We start from the raw sequence: 8,397 nt of genomic DNA on the forward strand, positions 1-8,397 counted from the left end.
GCCATCCTCGCCGTCCTCCACCCTCGTCGTCCTCATCAGCAATAGTGTGTGTATGAGTGTGTGCTTATTTGTAGATTTTATTTGTGTATGTGTGTGCTCGGACTGACGGCGAGGGAGCAGGGGAACCGGGTGGCCATGGAGTACAACTCTGGAGGACTTTGGGCGTGTTTGGTTCATGCCTTCACCTTGCCACACGCCCGCACCATGCCCTCGTGTCTTGCCGCGCACGGCGCAGAGCAGCGATTTTTGAGACTTGGCGCTCGAGCCCGTCGAACGAAAGTTCCAATTTGCAATATGCCCGGTTTGGTGTGCTCTTGGTATTCAAACAGGTCGAGTGTAGAAGATAACAATCGAGAGCCTTCAAACTTAGAGTATGTCAGTAGCATAGCGAGCACAAAATCGTTAGGGCATGTTTCACCGTGAACCAGCCCCCTTGGCCCTCAATCCTGCACGCGTCCACCCTAGCCCCCATCCGGTAGTTCACCATTGTTCTGGATCCCACGCCCGCTCTCTTCCCTCTCTGCACCCTTCAATCCCTAACGTTTCCACTGAACCTTGCCCAGAACCAGTGAGGAAGAGGCCGCTGAACACCTCCTATCGCAACGCCACCTCCTTCGCCCCAGATCCAGTGGCCCGCCCCGACGCAGATCTTGCTGTGGCCCTCTCTCATCGTTCGTCCGGATCTCCTCCTCCGATCCGACACAACAGAGCAAGGGGTAGGGCGGCGGGCGCGATGGCCGCGACACGCTCCTTCCCCACGCAGCTAGGACGCCCATTTCCCTGCGGCGCTACTTCTTCCCCGCGGCCGCGACGAGCGCTTCCCCATGGCGCTACTTCTTCCTTGCAAGCAGCCGCGACACCCTGCTTCTCCGTGGCCACGACGCACTCTTCCTGCGGCGCTACGGGCTGTGAAGACCTCTTCCCCATGACGCTATTTCTTTCCTACAAGCGGCTGCGATGCTCTCCTGCATAGATAAGTTGGTAGGGATGATAGGTGGACCTCAATTGTCAGTGTCTATTAAAAGGATTTGGGGGCTCTGGTTGGAGGTCTTCTACCAGAGCAGAGAAGTTGGTGAAGAGATACTAATAGGTCCTAATAGCTCATACATAAGCCAATTATCCAACCACCTATTAGTAAGAGGTGGGTTCAAATAATCCATACTAAAGATGGATTGATGTCCTAAGATTTTAGGCCGTGCAGAAACATGGATTGATGAACTAGTTGAACTTGCGGACCGTGTTCATCTTGGCTAGCATGTTCTCTACCGAGCGGTAACGGACGTCAAGGAGGAGCTTTGATTCTACGAGGGAGAGCGGCAACGGTCGTGGAAGACCGTGTTCCCTTCCTCGTAGAAACAGAGCTCTTCCGTGGCCAAGTACGGTGCCGTCCGGTGGAGAAATACTCGCCGAGATAATCACGTAAGCAAGGTCAACTAGTACGGATGGTTACTTATTTAAACATGTTTTTGAGCTAGAATTTGATGGATATTTGATAACTTCAGACCTACAAATGTCATCTACAAATGTTACTATCCTCGCAGTGGCACGTCCTGCAGGAGTCTATTTTATAGATATAGTTTTTATTTTTTGTAGATATATCTAGTGGAGTAAAAGTTAGAAGGCTGCCCCGAGAGACAACATGGATGAAGAAATGATGGATATTATCAACACCGGCACTAATTTGCCAATGGTGACCAGCAGGATGTAGATGACGGGAGTCAATACCTGGCTCTTGAAGATAACCAAGAAAATATTGTGCAAGAAAATACTGGCGAGGTATATATATTTATATATATATTTGAACATCTATCATCTATTATGTGTACACATGATATTTATTTATTCTTTTTTTATACGTAGCCCTCTGGATCGACGACCACAACGATAAAAAGCAAAAAAATTCGAGGCCCGAAAAAGGCATTGGAGGGGCGCTACATAATATCGGAATTCAATATCGAGACAGGCGAACCACTTGGTCCACATGCAAGGAAATTTGTGCAACACTGTGGGTGCCTTGTAAGGGACAAACTTCCGATCAGTGCTCGTGAATGGAAGAAAAAGATCAACGAGCCTCATGTTAGTTTTGTCTCTGATCTTGATAAGAATTTAATTTGGGATGATATCCTTCAACATTTCACATTGCAAGCGGATGATTATGATGCTATCAACGATGATGAATTGAAGGAACTAGTTCAAAAGTGGGCTATGAAGAAGATGGCCACATAATTCCAGACTTGGAAGAAGTTCCTATACACGAAATACGTCAAGAAGAACCTAACGCCCAATTTCAATACTAGCGGCCCGCTCGCGAAGTTGAGGCCCTACTGGAATGATTTTGTACAGTACAAGACATCGGAAAAGGGTGAGGAACAGGTGAGAAGAAACCAAGAGAATGCCCGACAGAAGGTATACCACCATGGCATGGGATCAGGTGGCTACGCGACTGCCATTCCCAAGTGGGAGAAAATGAAAGCGGACATTCTTGCCAAGGATATCACACCAGAATCACTCAATTGGCCCAAACACGCGAAGAATTGGTTTTTCGCTCATGGGGGAAGACTGGACCTAGAGACCGGGAAGCTGGTTCATGGCACAAAACTCTAAAGAGCAACACAAAGATTGTCTTATGCTCTACAAGCTAAAGCTATTGGTGCGTTCAGGCCCAATAGAGAGAAGGATGAACTGACGTATGCCCTCGGGACTGCTGAACACAGTGGCCGAACGAGAGGTTTAGGATGGAACATTTCTTGGGAGCATGGTTTCCCTGATGACAGAGATACCTACAGAAGCCGACAGAGAAGGAAGGATGAGGATGCAGCGTGGATCAGCAGGTTGGAGGAATTGGTTCGTGAGTCACGGGAGGCGTTGCTTCAAGCACAGGAGCGCGAAAAAGACATGCAAGCTAGAATGCATGACAAAATCAGAAAGCAAGTGCAAATAGCAATGAGTGCCCAAAGGCAGGCATCAGATCCAGGAATCAACATTATTAGCCCCCCTGATCAGTTGAAAAGCAGCTGCGCTTCCACGGAGTTACCAAATCAAGATGATGCAATGCTATGTTCCCCCGTGGATGACATCACTGCACCGTTTACATCATGTGAGCTACATATTCCAAAAGAGAATGCCACAATCATGGTGGCTCTCAGTGTTTTTTCTTCTCCAGATCCTACCAAGACACCAGAAATCCATGGGGCAATAATACCACCTGGATATGTTAGCGTCTCAGTGGATAGAGTTAACAAATGTTTTAGTGATCTGCCTCTTGACATTCTAGGAGGTGATGGGGAGAAGACTCTAGGAGAAGCAGAGAAGATATTCATACTATGGCGCAAGCGCTACATTATTATTCCCGGGGTCTCTAGTCCACCGCCGCCTCCTCAACTGCTAGACAATAGGTGCGGACAAAAATGAACGAAACAATTTTTTCACAAATTTTCTATTAACATGCATGATTAATAATAATAATTTCTTATATAATTATTCTTTTTTGTAATCACACAGCAGGGCCTCTGCCAACCTAAGTCTAATTATTCAATCTTCAGATCATCATAGTGCTCCGGGCAATGATTATGCAACGCCACCACCGCCGCCACCTCCAAGGAGGTCTCCAACGCCTCCAAGGAGGTCTCCATCGCCGCCACCTCCAAGGAGGTCTCCAACGCCTCCAAGGAGGTCTCCAGCTCCTAAGAGGTCCGCCCCGCAAACGAAGCCATTGGCCCACCAACCGGCAAAGAAGAAAGCCTCCTCTAATCCAGTTATTCCCCGAAAACTGTCTTACGAGAAAAGTGAAAAGGAATTAAAGGCTGAAGTATAAAAAGATGTGAAAAGTTTCTTCAAAAATGTAAGAAAGCAACGACAAGCGAAGGAGAACCCGGAGAAACTATACTTCTACCTAGCTCCAGATCTTCTAAGAAAGAAGGTGGAACAGAAAAAGCAGGAATCTCAAAAGACCTGGCCAAAATTGGACTACGACCGCTCTCTCAACAAGTCATTTGAGGCGGCGCAAAAAAAGACTAGAGCAGGAAAAGGTGTTGCACAACTCGAACAACAATCGCAATAATCAGTCCCCCCTCTTGTCATTCGTAATGAATATGGTTCAAACTTAGACTTACCGGACGTCGATTTTGAGGAACTGGTTCGGTTTTACGAGGATAAAGGTTTGGACCTTACCCAAGTGCTCGCTGAAGGACCATCTGCTCTAAAAGTGGATCATTGGAAGAAATTTGAACATGGAAAGAGTCTATACAACCCTGAGGCCTTAAGTGAACTGGGTACGCAAATGTACCTGCTAAACAAGTGGTACATAGCGGCGTGTAAACGGAGAGATAACTTTGTTTCTGTCAGAATTAGAAACCAACATTACTTCCGTGGCGATGACGTTATATATGTCGAGTTTGGAGAATTACACCAACTATGCCACCTGGACTCTCTCGACAAAAGTCTCATTAACTGCTATTGTCTGTAAGTGTGATTATTTTCTACTATTAAAGTGTATATATATAAAGCTACATGTATATATATAAATTATATTTCCTCACACTATATTTTTATATATGCAGATATGAGATGACAAAACTCAGAAAGAGACAGGATAACAATGTTGGTTTTGTTGATCCAAATGTCGTATTCAAACACCCTGATCCCCCGCCACCTGGATGGAAAGATGGACTCGAGAAAAATCTCATGAGGTTCTTAGTGAACCAACAAAACAAGGACATACTATTCCCCTACAACTTTAAGTGAGTGTTAAATAATTAATGTTGATCATATGGACATTTGTTCAATTATTTGCTTACTAGCTAAGATATCTCCTACATATACATATGTTGACTCTAGTTAATATCGATCATATTTATGTATAAAAACATATGTAGCAATCACTGGATATTGATGGTCATCGATATGGCCAATAGTCGGTTGCGCATCTTAGACTCGTTAAGAAAAGAGCAAACAGAGTACCAAGACATGATAGATATTATCCAAGGGTAATTTGGTCTCTCTAGCAACTATATATACCCCGATCTCTTAACTGCAACAATTATTAAAGACCAAATTAATTTTTTATTTTATTGGGCGTAGTGTTTGGAAAAGTTTCATTGAGGAACACCACATGAAACATTGCAAAGCGCCACTGGATGTAATCGCACACAAAGTAAGTACCAGCTACACACACACACACACACACACACACACATATATATATATATATATATATATATATATATATATATATATATATATATATATATATATATATATATATATATATATATATATATAATTCAATTAACACCATGCATGCTTTCAATTCACCGGATCTTTTTTCTCGTAAAAGTGGGTTCTGAGGCAAGAACAAGGGAACAACTAGTGCGGATACTATGTTTGCGAGTTCATCATTGCGTACTCAAAAAGAACTCCTGAAGAGAACCTCAAAGTACGCTATATAAATATATTCTTATATTTACAATTTCTTTTATTGCTCATATATATATAGCAGGATTTCTTAATGACCAGGTCCTCAACCCCGCCGGCGAGTTCTACAATGACGTCAACGAAACATGGAAGCCAAACCAGATGGAGTGAATTTGTTATCCCAAGGATATGATAGAATATACAATACAAGCTTTATTTGTAATATATATATATATATATATATACACACACACACACACATACATATTATATGTACATAAAATTACGTACAATATATGTATATGCATGTAATATATACGTTAGTTTCATACTTTAGTTTGTACAAAATGTTCGAACATTATAAACGTGTAGAATACGTATATTATTAGCAGCGTAGAATGCGTATTCGAAAACCTATTCGAAAACCAAAACGAATCATCAATTGAAAATTGAAACAAAAAAAAACCTTACCAACCGGGACTAAAGGGACGACCACGTGGCTAGGCCGGGAGGCCTCTTTAGTTCCGGTTGGTAATTACCGACCGGGACTAAAGGTGGACATTTAGTCCCGGGCGCGAAACCGGGACTAAAGGAGGGACCCTTTAGTCCCGGATTCGTGCTCCCGGTTCCAAAACCGGGACTGAAGGGGGTTGAGAACCAGGAGTACAGCTCGTTTCTCTACTAGTGTATATATGCGCTCTGTGCTAGTTTTTTCTTTAAAGTGGAACGAAATTTACCTAAAAAGAAAGGGACGGAACACAAAATTTTTCAGGTGGAGGTGGACTTATTTTCTTTTTGAAAGCTAGTGATTAATTGCGACATGTTTTCTTTGACCATGGACCACTATTCACTGAAAGGTTTTTAATTCAAACAAAATTTTAACAAAATCTGTCGTTGAGGACTCCCAAGTGCGTCTAGTATACTGTGGAGATAAACGTCGTGATTTCTTTGCTAAACATGAGTAGCGCAAAGGAGTCACGAAGTCACGGTTTTATTTCTTTAAACACTTGTGCTTTTTTTTTGGCCGCGTGAGCCATCTAGCAACTAGCAGCCGGCTGTTTAGCGATGCTGAGCACTTGAGCAGTGAGCGTGCTTATATGTTACGTGCGTTTCCTGGAACCTGTTCAAAAATCACAATCACGATAGAGATCTCGACGGATCGACGTTTCGCAGGAGACACCGATCGACGGATAAACGTCGTAATTTCTTTGGTAAACATGAGTAGCAAAAGGAGTCACGAAATCATACGGTTTTGTTTCATCAAATCAAAGTATCAAACACTTGTGCTTTTTTGCCGCGTGAGCCAGCTAGCAACTAGCAGCCTTTTTTAGAAAAGGAGCAACTAGCAGCCTGCTGTTTAGCGATGAGCGTGCTCATGTTACGTGCGTTTCCTGGAACCTGTTCACAAATCGCAATCGCGATAGATATCCACGGATCGACGTTTCGCAGGAGACCGATCGAACGGCAGCTAGCGCACATGCAGAGTTACTAGTTGCCTGTTGCTTCCTGCTGGGTGCTAGAGTGACGACTGAGTATCTGCTACGTTTACTCTTACTGCTATACGTACGTGTCGGTGTCGACACACACGCCGCTGGACTGGATGATGGACGCACCGGAAGGCGGTGAGGCGACCTCGTTTGGCTCGCTCGCGCTCGCGCCTATGCAGTGATGCAGGTGTGGACTGGGCCGGGTCTCTCTCTTGCTTTCTTAACTGCGCGTATAGTCACATGCATGCTTGTTGCCGCGCGCTAGCTAGAGATCGAGATGGATGCGGCACGTTCGTCCACTTCGGCCCTGTTTGTTTTAGCTTATCTGAATCCTGTTTATAAGCTGAGCACGATTATGCGATAAGCCACGGTACGAAAAATCTGAGCTGAACGTTTGGCTGAGGGCGGCGGCGTCCTAGAGGCGGCCGCCGGGAACTTGGAGGACGGTGGCGTCCTGAAGGCGGCCGGCAGGAGCTCGGGTGGAGGCGGGTTGATGGAGGCCGGCCGGAACCTGGGGGAGGCAGACGTCCTGGAGGAGACCGCCGGCAGCCAGAAGGGAGGCAGCGTCCTGGAGGCGGCATCCTGGAGATAGGCGTGCTTGCGGTGGGGGAGGGTGGCGGTTGCGGGGTGAATCAGCCGCTAGCGGTGAGGAATTGCCGCCGTCAGCTAGATCTGGGCCACGGGAGGCGGTGACCGGCCAGACGGAGGGAGGCGGTGAGGCTCGAGGGAAGCGGCAGGGACAGGGCGACCTGGCGACGGGGATATGGAGGAGAGGGGCGGCAACCTCATGGGAGGAGAGGGCGAGCGCTCGGAGGGAGGGAGGGGCAGGCACGGAACGTGGCTCGTGTTTCCCACCCAAATTGCAGCCCTTCGTTCGCGTTTCGAATCGCTGTTGCTAGGGATAATCGAACGCGAACGCGTGTTCGCGTTAGAGGCCGTTGCGACCCGTTCGGCAGGCTTATCTCGCGGTTCCTGCTCAAACGGATAAAATTGTAGATTTAGGACTCCAAACATCGTCTTCGTAAAAATAACCCTTGAAACGTTGGCTTCTTGATTTCCATGACATTTGGTGTGTTACGACTCCTTTCTCATCTTAAATACATGTATTTATTCCCCAAAATGACCCTTTTACCCTTCAGTTATTTAGATGGTTATTTGGAAGCCTCCAGCTCTGGTTGTGCCTGGGCTGGCCGCCTGCCGCCGCCAAGGGCAGGCTGACTGGCCGCCGCCTTGGCTAGCTTGCCTGGATTCGAGTTCCTCTCGAATGCACAGGTTCATCGGGATGCACCGGAAACAATATCATTGGACACCATTGATGATCGAGTTCTGAACCTGAAATGCAGTCGCAGGTTTCAGTTCAGACTCGGTCACCATAAAATGCACAGGTTCATATATAATAAAAATTAACCAAAATGACCCATATGCAATAACAAATTCACGATTTTAACATAAACAAGTTCATCTCAGGAAACCATAAATTTGTTCTAATCGAGTTCCA

The sequence above is a fragment of the Miscanthus floridulus genome, chromosome 11, assembly GCF_019320115.1.
Source record: "Miscanthus floridulus cultivar M001 chromosome 11, ASM1932011v1, whole genome shotgun sequence".
In the NCBI taxonomy this organism is placed as follows: domain Eukaryota; kingdom Viridiplantae; phylum Streptophyta; class Magnoliopsida; order Poales; family Poaceae; genus Miscanthus; species Miscanthus floridulus.